This window comes from Grampus griseus (assembly GCF_964374135.1).
Source record: "Grampus griseus genome assembly, chromosome: 10".
Lineage (NCBI taxonomy): Eukaryota > Metazoa > Chordata > Mammalia > Artiodactyla > Delphinidae > Grampus > Grampus griseus.
In genome coordinates, this window is record NC_139004.1 from 39,479,362 (window position 1) to 39,492,368 (window position 13,007).

A 13,007-nucleotide genomic window follows, 5' to 3' on the forward strand; every position below is an offset into this window, starting at 1 on the left:
ACAAGGCGCCGTTATTGCTGGCTAAGATCTAGCTATTCTTCACACTAGTTGGTCTGTGTGATAGAATGGGGGTGCGACCAGGGTCATCACAACTCCACCTTTCTGATGTCTGATGGGGATGATCATCTTTGTGGGCTCCTTGGGGTTGCGTTGTTGCTTTGGTTCACTGTACTTGTAGGCAGTAGGAGTGTAAATGGCTTCCTCCTGGCCTTTCCTATTGTAATAAGCCCTAGTCTTCTGCTCAGGAAGGTGATGTGGGCTTTCTGTCACCCACAAGGACCTCGATTCCTCTCAGGAACTTGGGAAGTAACTCCTGGAGGGGGTTGGGGTGTCACCGACCTAGTGTAGGGTGAATTCAGAGAGAGCCAGCATTATTCCTGAGCTGTTCAAGTGCCTCTCTGACCTCCAGACCACGTGGCATTCCTGTCCCCAGGAGTGAGAGTTAGCCAGACACTCATCTGATCATCCCCTCCGCTTCTCCTGTGCTCAGTGACCCAGGTGCCCCCTGGCCCTCTGCCTGTTACAGGATGGCCGTGTCCACTAATTTCACAGGACTCCACCTGCGCAGGCCCGCCAAGCTCCTCCTACCCGCTCTAAGATTAGAAATCCCGTTGCAACAGCAGCCCTTCTGCCAGAGTTCCCAGGCTATGGAGAGGAAACAGCTGAGCCTATTTTAAAGATTTGGGAGGTGACAGTTAATAAGGAGTTTGATGGTCTGGGGCCGTGTTTCATCTGTGGCTGTGAAAATGTGCATCTCCTACTGCACATAATTGACTGATGACCGCCTACTGCTGCACTGAGACCTCCTCTGGATTTGTGTCGAGGCCTCACTTCCCATTCCCATTACCATTCCCATTCCCATTCCCATTCCCATTCCCATTCCCTTCCCTTCACTTCACATTTCGATTTGAGCCTGTCATTTTCCTGCTTTAAATTATCCAGTGTTAGGAACAACCAACCAGCCGATGGTCCCAGCTTTCCTCATCCTTTATAAATTGGCCCACAGCAGCTGCTGGAGTCTCTCACGTTCAGTTGGCACATGGTCCCAGGCAGCACCCATCCCGAGTGGGCCTGGCAGGGATACCAGGCAACCCCTCAATCCCCACCCGCCACCCCTCTCCCACCCCTGTCCTCTCTGGGAGGACTCTGGCTCCAGGACTTCCCTGCGGCCTTGCTGAAACTTTCTCCGAACTGCACGGCTGTCTGGAACTCTTCCTCCCTTCCTTCTGTCCTTCCCAGGGGTCAGACTGTGTAGTGATTTGATGACCCTCCCACCCCCTCTGCCTCCCCAGCATCTTCCTCTGCAGGTGTTTTCTAATTCCATCTTGGTGTCTGCTTTCCGGAGGACTTGAACTCCCGCATTTCATATCTTAAGTTGGATAAGAAGTTCACAGATGTTTGTTGCGTTATTCTTTATGCCTTTTGTATATCTGAAACACGTCACTAATTTTTTTTTTTTTTTTTTGCGGTATGCGGGCCCTCACTGTTGCGGCCTCTCCCGTTGCGGAGCACAGGCTCCGGACGCGCAGGCTCAGCGGCCATGGCTCACGGGCCCAGCCGCTCTGCGGCATGTGGGATCCACCCGGACCGGGGCACGAACCCGTGTCCCCTGAATCGGCAGGCGGACTCTCAGCTACTGCGCCACCAGGGAAGCCCACTAATTTTTTGATTATAAAAGACAAGATTATTACTTTATCTCACTGATAGCATCCTCAAGGGGAGTAGGAAGGGAGAGTGTCCTGGAACTGGTGCCGATTGATAGATCCATTCAGTGTTTCCATCTCTAGTTGTTTTGCCTTCATTCCCCTAATTATGCCAGGGATTTTCTGGTCCTTTTTAGCCAATTAGTGCAGATCATCATTTGGTTCAGATTCGCATTAGTGACTTCCGCGAATGTCAGGACATCTGCCAACTGCCTGAAGAAACACCTCCAATGTGAAATGGCGCCCATATCGATAACCGCAGCCCAGTCCTCACAGTATCCCTCCCGGCTTGATCAAGACATTCTCAAAATCCTCCCCCACGCTAGTTTATATTTAGAAATATAAATTAGTGAATTCCTGCAATTCTTTCTGGGCATACCTCTTCTCTTCCCCTGATTCTGCGTTGTATCATCTGGACCACGCGGAGTCTGGATTCTGACTACTGCGGGAGAAAACGTGAGGGATGCGTCAGGAGGGAACTCAAGGGTGGGACAGTGAGCTGCTCAGGCTTAGGGTCCTCGTCATCCTCCCAGATACCACCACTCCAATAAGATACTAACGTTTTCCTGACCAGTGCCCTCCCATTCACCAAAGGGACCAAGTGGGGTTGTAAATTCAACTGACACTGTAATTCAGTAACTTCAAAATCAACCTCTGAGTTCAGTCTTCAGCAATTTTCAGCTCTGTAGCTATATGCAATAAAAGATTCTCTCCTATAATGGCCCTGAATTTTATTTCGTGCCTTAAGGCGAACATTTCGATTTGAGCCTGTCATTTTCCTGCTTTAAATTATCCAGTGTTAGGAACAGCCATCCAGCCGATGGTCCCAGCTTTCCTCATCCTTTATAAATTGGCCCACAGCAGCTGCTGGAGTCTCTCACGTTCAGTTGGCACATGGTCCCAGGTGACTGGAGGGTGTAGCACGATTACCTGTTCCCCACTGCCTACCATCAGTAACCTCTTTTCTGTCGAATAATATGAACCAGAGTCCTACTGATTTTGGCCCCATGGAGGTAAGAAGACCAATATCAGGTAGCTCACATATCCCTAAGAGCTGTGTCGTGAATCCCACTCCCGGTACTAATTTCTGAAATCAGGATTCTTTGATTGCAAGCACCAAAAATTGACTCTGAAAGAGCGAAACAAGAACAGGGGATTTATCGAAGAGACAGTGAAGCAGGGCAGGAAGGAAAAGCTAGATACTGGGCCTCAGGATGGACAGGACCCAGGGCAGCTCTGGGCATCTAAGTAGCCTGGACACTCTCTTCAGGGAACTGCTGCAGGGTGCCTCAGCCCGTACCACCTTCCACCCCTGTGTGTCTCCCTTAGAGACGCAGACCCTTGAGGGAGGCGCTGATTGGGCTAGACTGGGTCTCGGACCTAACCTTATGGTGAGGGACACGGTGGTGGTGACTGGCCGTCTCCCAGAAGCAACATGGGGCCAGGGAAGCTGAGGCCCCCATCCCCAAGGAAGCTTGGGGACAAAATCCCCAAGGTTTCGGTCTGCCAAGCAGACAAAACCAGCATGTGGATTCCACACATCACTCCCTTTCAGTTCTGAGCCCTTTCACATTCTGGTTCCTCTTCCTGGAGGGCCTTACTCTCCTGTCGGCCTTTGGCATGGCTGTCATCTGCCCTAGAGTTTCTGGGAGCTTCCCTTCCTGGGATAAGTTCCCCTCCTAAGTGATTCCATAGCACTTATCTCCCTGTATTGTAACTGTTTACTTGTCTTTCTTTCTCACGAGATTTTGAACTCAGTGATAGGAGGGATTATGTTTGCCTTGCTTACAGTTATAACCCCCCAATGGACACAATTCATGGCACAGAGTAGGTCCTCAATAGCTATTTGTCACATGAATAAAGGATGAAGACCTCCCTCTTTCACTAACCTGCTGTGACCTCAGGGAAGCCCCTTGCCTCTGGGCTTATTCGTAAAACACAGAGTAGCAGCATGTCTTGTTCAAGGGTAGTTTGATGGCAAGAAGTAGAAATCCGCTCAAGCTATCAACATAAGGGGGTATTATGAGAAATCAGGGATGTCTCACAGAACTGGAGGGTTTCAGCAGGAGCTGGAAAGTGTCAGGAATCAGAACACTTTCTTCTGCTCCCTCCCTGGGCTCTCGCTGAGCTCCAGGCTCTTGCCTGTGATGACATGGTCTCTTCAGCCTGTGTCTCGGGTCCTTCTAGCTCTTGTGTCATGGGTTGGGTCCCCCTGGGAAGCAGATCTGAGTTGGAGTTTATCCTGGAGGATATTCATTAGGAAGGTTCTCAAGACCAACACCTGTGGAAGGAAAGGAAAGATGCAGGAGCAGACAGAGGGAGAGGTCGAGTTGTGATACTATCCCCCAAATGTCCTCAGCAGATCTCATGGGAAGCTCTGGACCTGAGACTGTGAGAGGACTGGGTCTTTAACACCCCCCACACACACCGCCCCCCCCAACCCCCTCCCTGCCACCAGTAGTCATTGGATTGGGCTGCCCCGGGAAGAGGGCGTGACTTCGGGCAAGGCATCTCTCTTCAGCTGAGGCTGTCCTTGAAGGGGTGACAGCAGAGAGACATCTCCTATCAGCGGAACTTCTAGCAGCTGTGGGGAGGGGGGAACATGCCCTCCATTCCTAAAGAGGGGTCCGGGCAGGGCATCATAATATTCTCCACCTGAGACCGAGTGCCGGGCTTGGTTCAAGTTCTTGAGAAAGAATCTGATTGGCTTGGCTCTTGGTCAGGTGTCTACTTTAAAACCAATGAGCTGTGCTCAGGCAGAGGCCCAGTTCCGCGGCATAAATAGCCCTACAGTTCAGGAGGGGAGGGAACCCCAAAGAGGATGTATCGTGAAGAGCCTCCAAAATGTCCTCTACAAATTCAGCGATAGGTAGTTCCAGATGGCTAAGATCGCGGGCTCTGCAGCCAAACTGTTGTGTTTGAATCTTATTAGCTAGGAGTGCATTTGGCAGTGAGTAACAGGAAATGACGATAGAGAGGCTTAAACAAGTGAGTGGTTTATCAGCTCATCCAGGAACAAGTTTGGGAGAAGGTAGTCCTGAGCTGGTGCAGTAGCTCAAGGATGTCACTGGGACTTGGGATCCTTCGATTTTCCTGCTCCATCATATTTAGTTAATGATTTTCTCCTCATGGTTACAAGGTGACTGCTGCACCTCTGGTCATCACGTCTGTGTCCCCTTTAAATAACCAGAAGGAAAAGGGGCAACCAGAGAGGAGCAGGGAAAGGGGGACAAAGGGTTCTCCTCTAGCTAGGCTTTTTCTTTTTCTTTGAAAAGAGGTGCTCCAAAGACTTTTACCTCTTGTTCATTGACCAAAATTGTGTTGCGGGCTACTTCCCAGCAGCAGGGGAGGCTGGGAAGGTAAGCCTTTCAGTCTTCCAGCCATAAAGGAAGGAAGAGAAAGGGGGCTTGATAATAGCTTTTGGGTGGTACATCCATTATGCGTGCCGCAGCCACGTGCTGCCTGTGTGACCTTGGGGAAGCTACTTAGCCTCTCCAGCCTCCGTGTCTCCACTGGTAAAAGGGAGATAATCATAGTATCTACATCATTAGGTGAGTTCATACAACAGCACCTGGTATATGGGGAACTCTCAATAGACGTTAGCCAGTATTGTCATTGCTCTGATGACCTGTGGTTCCAAAGGTAGCATCTGAGGCACAGTGGTGGAGTGAGGGAGTTAGGTGTCTGTCTCGCCCCTGTCCTGTGAGGTTCTGCCTTGGAAAGCACAGCTCACTGAAGTGTAAGTGATGTGACGTCTTCTGGAGCAGTAGGTGGGGCCAGGATATGGTTCCAATTCGAAATGTTTGGGGTCAGAGAGAGGGGCCCCAGGGTTCAGGATGCAGCTGGCGGTGGGCGTGTCCCTATCTCCTGGGGCCTTTGGGCAGCCTTCAGATTGGGGGCTGGAACAGCTCAGTGGAGGCTGGGGCAGGTGGCATGTGACAGGCTGGCTGGGCCCCCTCTGGTTGGTGCGGGTTCATTTGAATGAGTGAAATTTGGCCCTGGGGCCCCAATGCCTCATTTCTCTTCTTCACTGTTGGGGAATCAGACCAAACTGATTGTAAGCAACTTTAATAAATTGATTCAATATGGTGAACAAAAAAGGCAAAAGCGAGGGGAAAAAGGCAAAATGCGTATTCCTTCCAGCCACGGGGCCAATGGTTAATTTCAGCTTCATAACCCTGTCCTGGCGGCTGGCGGCTTAAATAATTAAGTGGAGTGAGTGCTGGCTAAACGATGCTTCCTCCCCATGCTGGCTCATTCGTAGGGGAAACAATGGCCCGTGCAGTCGGAGCACTCTGCCTCCCACTGCCCTCGGGGGCCTGGGGTGACATTTGTGCCAGGCATCCAGGTGGGCTCAGGACACACATGCACCCCCCAACGCCTGCAGACCTGCACACACACACCTCAGGGCACACATGCACCCAGACAGGGAGGAAGCGCTGTGCACATTCTTGCATGCGGACCCACCCCAGCCCCTACTCGCCCTGAAGTGGGCCTGGCCCCTCCCCACTCCCAGGCTCGGTTTCCCCATCAGTAATGCGGGCATTGGAACAGACCTCAGAGGGCCTCGAGGTGACTGGTGGAAAGAAAGCTCTTTGTGAACTGCCCAGGCCTTTGATCAGGCTTGCCTGGGCTTGTTTTCACATCCCCTGCTCTCTCCCTCTGAACCCCACCGCTCCCCAGGACCCAACTCAAGTTCGTCACATCTGTTCCCAGAAAAAGACCCAGTTCTTGGTCCTGTGTCTCCTCGCAAAGGACCTGCATCTTGAGCCTTTCTCTTCATCAGTTAGTTCCCTATTGTAGGCTCCAGGCAGAGTGGTTAAGAGCCCAGCTTTGGAGCCCCAGTGCCTGTGTTTGTGTGACCTTGGGCAAGTTACTTAACCTCTCTGTTCCTCAGTTTCCCCATATAAACTGGAGCATACCAGCTGGGTCGCTGGGTCGTTGTGAGGGGTCAGTGAGTGTGTAAAGCACATAGAACTGTACCCGGCCGGGGGTGAACACACATAAGTGTTAGCACCCTGGGGAGGAGCAGCCCGTGCTGGTAGAGGTGAGCGGGCTCCCCTCGGTAGGGCAGGGCTTCCCAACTCCTGCTGCATATTGGAAACACCTGGGAAACTAACACCATGTTAACATCACAACAAGGCCCTCTCCTGACCACTTAAATAAGGATCTCCAGGGGCTTCCCTGGTGGCGCAGTGGTTGAGAGTCTGCCTGCCAATGCGGGGGACACGGGTTCGTGCCCCGGTCGGGGAAGATCCTACATGCCACGGAGCGGCTGGGCCCGTGGGCCATGGCCGCTGAGCCTGCGCGTCCGGAGCCTGTGCTCTGCAACGGGAGAAGCCACGGCAGTGAGAGGCCCATGTACCGCAAAAAAAAAAAAAAAAAAAAATTAGGATCTCCAGGTGTGAGTAGGACACCAGGATCACTAAAAGTCTCTAGGTGATTCTAGTGTGCAGCAGGCCTGGGAACCCCCAGGCTAGACAATTACAGGGAGGACAGCACGTCCGGGTGACAAGCACAGTCCAAATGGAGATGGTCCAGGAGTCCCAGCCAAGTGTGACTGCCAGAAGTCTTCCTGGAGGAGGGGACAGAAGAGGTGAGGGAGTGGGGTAGGGAGAAGGGTTGGGGGTGGGAGGGGCTCTGAGGCCCAGGTGGCAGTGGGACAGCCCCTCCTCTGTCCACCTGCCGCTCCACCCTCCTGGCTCCCCTGGCTGCCTCTGCTCTCTCCTCTTCTGTCTCCCAGGGCCCCTGCGCTCTAGCTGGCACCCGCCTCCTTAATAAAGGCAGACTGCTGTTCAGCTCGTCCCCAGCACTCCTGACGGGGCCATTAATATTCCAGGGAAGATTAACTACCCCTCTGCTCCATCCCCTGCAGCCGCTGGGCCCTGCCTGACAGATGAGGGCCTGTGGCTCAGACAGATATGACGCTGGCACCCAGGCAGGCGGCTGCCTGAAATGATCTCTGGAGCTTAGGTGCTTTCCTGCCTCTGCGGCCCCCTCCAGGTTTCACCTGAGAAAGTGGGAGAGCACGAATGAGAGAGAGAGGCTGAGTGTAGCCACGTGCCACCTGGAACTCTGGATGGAATCTTTGGGCTCTAATTCAGTCCTTTTATTTGGCTCAGAGAACGCAAATGATGTACCCACAGCCACGTGGCAGGAGTGGAACTCAGGACTCCTGACTTCTGGCCGAGTGACATCTATCAGACCCTGGGGCCCAGGCAGGTGGACAGCACCCTCACACCTTCCCCGGAGGCCTCCTGTGACAAGAGCCATGTCCTCTGGGAGCTGCTGGCAAGGCAGGGGCCTCCATGAGCCCTGCGTGCCTCACTTCAGGAAGAGAGGAGAGAGGTGGGCTGCCTGACAGCGGCCGGGGCAGCTCTGAAGGTGGCTGAGGCACGAAAGGAAGAAAGTGGGAGGCAGCGGAAAAGGGAATCCAACCCCTGAAGGCTAATTAAAAGGCACATCCCTCCCTTGAATCCCACTATTCTCTGTCAACCTCCAGCTCCCAACCATGTACAGGCACATATACCCACCCCACACACTGCGCCTACCACACCGCACATACCACACACACTCACACACACACACACACACCACACGCACGCTCAAGTGCACACAGGACTCCTCCGTTCCCGCGTTCTTGGTTAGCACTCATGCTGCTGCTGCTGCCCAAACGGTGTCTCTGGTCCAGCCTCCCTCCAAGTATCACAGTATTAGTATAGAGTGCAAATACCATCTCCCAGTATTTGCATTCTGTGTAGTCCCCTGCCCTTGAACGTGGGCTGGCCCAAACCACATGGCAGGAGCCATGCCGTGCGACTTCCAAGACCGGAGCACTAGAAGACTTGCGTCTCCTGCCTGGTCTCCTGGAGTGCCCACTCCTGGGACACTCCTTGGCATCCCACCTCCACGCTGTGAGAGGCCCCAGTGGGGGCTCCCGTAGACCGCTCCAACTGAGCTCCCAGCTTTCACCACCTGCCAGCTGCGTGAGGAAGGCATTTTGGACGTCCAGCCCAGTCGCACCTTCAGATGACTCCTGCCCCAGCCACCGTCTGACTGCAACCTCACGGGGGATCCTAAGTTAGAAATGCCTGGTGAGCCCAGGAAATCCATGAGAGATAAATTGAAGTTTAAAGCTACTAAGTTTTGGGTGGTTGGCAGCAGATAACCAAACACAAGATGAGCCCAGGTGAGACTTAAGGCAAAATATCCTGGACTTCGGGGAATCCCGGCTATTCCACTTCTGTGGGTTGTCTTGTGGGGCCACTGTCAGGGGTAAAGTGGGGCTTCTCCTGAGGAATCAACAGTCGCTCATCCTGGGTACAAATGGATCTGGGCAAAGGAAAGGAGGACCATGGGACTGGGTTTTAGACCCGGGGTGTTAGGGGTAGATCCAGCTGCAGATAGCAGATAATCCTCAAGTAGCAGTTGCTCACAATGGAGTCTGTTTCTCTCTTATTTGCATGATGCTCAGAGGCAGGCAGCTGAGGCTGATATGGCACTCTGGTATCAGCAGCCCAAGCTCCAGGGCTGCTGCTTTGCAAACTCTGGGGGGTACTTTTCACACTGTATTCTGTATTCTGTTCACCATAGAATATAACATAAAGGGTGCCCCCTGGAGTTGGGCAATGTAGATACTTCCAGGCTTCTTCTATCTTGTTGCCCCATTGTGTGTGGCTTCGATTCCCAAGGTCTCCCCCACCTCATGATCCAAAGTTGCTGCTGGAGCTCCAGACATTACATCTACATTCCAACTGTCAGGAAGGAGAAATGATGAAGGCCACACCTCCTTCCCTATAGACACTTGCAAATGACACCCACTTATACCCCCATTAGCAAGACTTAGTCGTATGACCACATCCAACCGCAAGCAAGGTTGGGAAATGTTAAGTTATTCTGGATGGGTACGTGCCCTGCTGCACATCCCAGCCTTCAGTCCTTTCCTGTGTGTTCAGCCCAAGCCAGAAACCTGGAGACATGCTAGACTACTCCATCTAACCCTCCCCCCACCCCACCCCCCAATCCCGTCACCAAACCGCCCCTCCACCCACTTAGTATCCTCTCCCTCTGCCTCCACTGGCCTCTTGTAATCCAGCTGCTCTGTCCAGGTAAGTTTTTACCTTCTCAGTCCTTCATACGTGCTGCCGTGCCCCGTTTGCTCTGCGGCAATGCTCTCCCCAGCTCCTTGCAGGGCCAGCTCCCTCTTGTCTGTGAGGTCTCAGCTTCAATGTCACTTCCCTACAGAATGTACAATGGTGAGACTTTGGAAAACAGCGTGGCAGTTTTTTAAAAAGTTACATGTACCACATGATCCAGCAATTCCACTTCTAGAAATCTACCGGAGAAATGGAAACACACGTCCACACAAAGACTAGCTGTGAAGTGTTTATAGCAGCTTCACTCATACTAGTCCCAAATTGGAAGCAACATAATTGTCCATCCCCTGGGGAATGAATGAACAAAATAGGGTCTGTCCGTACAATCGAGTATTATTCAGCAATAAAAAGGCATGAACTACTGGTCCATGCTCCAACATGGACCTTCAAAACATGCTAAGTGAAAGAAGCCAGACATATGAGATCATACATTGTGATTCCATTTATATAAAATTTCCAGAAAAGGCAAATCTAAAGGAACAGAAAGTAGATTAGTGGTTGCCAGGAACAGGATTAACTGTATATAGGATTAAAGAATCTTATTGGGGGGATGAAAGTGTTCCAAAACTGGATTATAGTGATGGTTGCACGACAGGTAAATTTACTAAATATCATTGAATGGTAAATTTGAAATGGGTGAATTTTATGATATATAAAATATAACTCAGTAAACCTGTAAAATAAAAAAGATATTTTAAAAAGTCACTTCCCGGGCTTCCCTGGTGGCGCAGTGGTTAAGAATCCACCTGCCAATGCAGGGGACACGGGTTCGTGCCCCGGTCCGGGAAGATCCCACATGCCGTGGAGCGGCTGGGCCCGTGAGCCATGGCTTCTGAGCCTGCGCATCCGGAGCCTGTGCTCCGCAACGGGAGAGGCCACAACAGTGAGAGGCCCGCGTACCGCAAAAAAAAAAATGTCACTTCCCCAGGGCAGCCTTCGCTGACACCTGTTCTTCAGCCATCCTTGCCTTGTCTCACAGCCCGCTCTGCTTTTCCGTCATAACCCTGTGTCAGGTGGAAACTATACGTTTTTGGGTGCTCTGTTTCATGCAGATTTCTTCTAGAATGGAACCTCTATGAGGAAGGGCTGGGTCTATTTTGTTTTAAACTGTTTTGAGACATAATTTACGTACCATACAATCTACCCGCTTAAAGTGTACAATTCATTAGTAGTATATTGAGCTAGTATATTCACAGATAAGTTCAACCATCACCAGTCAATTTTAGAGCATTTTCATCACGTCATGAAGAACCCCCATACCCTTTAGTTAACAGCCCCCAACCCTCCACTCCCCGCTAGCAACCGCTAATCTACTTTGTCTTTATAGATTTCCCTACTCTGGACATTTCATATAGATGAATCACAATATGTGGTCTTTTGTGTTTGCCTTCCCTCACTTAGCATGGTGTTTTTAAGGTTCATGCATGTTGTAGCATGTCACAGTACTTCATTCCTTTTTATGGCTGAATGAGATTCCATTGTATGGGTATACCACATTTTATCCATTCATCAGACATTTGGGTTGTTTCCACGTTTTGGCTATTGTAAATAATGCTGCTGTAAATATTCATGTGCAAGTTTTTATGTGGAGATGTTTTCATTTCTCTTAGGTATACACCTAGGTGTGGAATTGCTGGGTCATATGGCAACTCTGTTTAGCTTTTTATGCCCGACTGCTTTCCACAGTGGCTGCACCATTTCACATTCCCAACACAAGTGTCTGAGGGTTTACCTCTCTCCATATCCTCACCAACACTTGTTATCTGATTTTTAGATGATAGCCCTTCTGGTGGGTGTGAAGTGGTACCTCACTGTGGTTTTGATTTGCATTTCCCGAATACTAAGGGTGTCAAGCACCTTTTCATGTGTTCATTGGCTTTTGTATATCATCCTTGGAAAAATACCTATTCAGATCTGTTGTCCATTTTTAAATTGGGTTATTTGTCTTTTAATTATTGAGTTGTAAGAGTTCTTTATTCTAGATACAAGTCCCTTTTTGGATATCTGATTTGCAAAAATTTCCCCATATTCTCTTGCTTGTCTTTTCACTTTCTTGACAGTGTCTTCTGAAGCACACGTGTTTTTAATTTTCATGAAGTCCAATTTATTTTTTTCTTTTGTTGCTTGTGCTTTTGGTGTCATATCTAAGAATCCATTGGCAAATCTGATGTTATGAAGATTTATCCCTATGTTTCCTTCTAAGAATTTTATAGTTTTAGCTCTTACATTTTTTTTTTTTTTGATGTGGACCATTTTAAAAGTCTTTATTGAATTTGTCACAATATTACTTTTGTTTTATGTTTTGGTTTTTTGGCCGTGAGGCATGTGGGCTCTTAGCTCCCTGATCAGGGATCGAACCTGCACCCCCTGTATTGGAAGGCAAAGTCTTAACCACTGGACTGCCAGGGAAGTCCCCTTACATTTAGTTCTTTGATCCATTTCGCGTTTTTGTACATGATGTTGGGTAAGGGTCCAACTTCGTTCTTTTGCATGTGGCTATCTAGTTGTCCCATCACCATTTGTTGAAGAAACTATTCTTTCCCCCCATTGAATGGTCTTGTTACCCTTGTTGAAATCACTTGACCATGGATACATGATTTTATTTCTGGACTCTCAATTTTATTCCATTGATTGCATGTCTATTCTTTATTTTTTTTTTTTTTTTTTTTTTTTTTTTTTTTTTTTGCAGTACGTGGGCCCCTCACTGTTGTGGCTTCTCCCGTTGCGGAGCACAGGCTCTGGACGCGCAGCCTCAGCGGCCATGGTTCATGGGCCTAGCCGCTCTGCGGCATGTGGGATCTTCCCAGACCGGGGCACGAACCCGTGTCCCCTGCATCGGCAGGCGGACTCTCAACCACTGAGCCACCAGGGAAGCCCAACATGTCTATTCTTAAGCCACACTGTTTTGGATTCCATTGCTTTTCTTCACTGCCACGTTGCTTGGAACACTGTGGTTCGAATATTTGTGGGATTTTCAAAGCCCAACAACCAAATACCACCAGGAACACACCTGTAATAAAAAATTTATGTTTATTTAGCTTGCTGCAGCAAAGGAGAATACACCTCCAGCGGATTCCCCGGAGCATCCAGAAAGTTAAATTCTGAGAGGGGCATCTTAGAGGGTCTGGGTCTGTGCTGAGTGATTTGG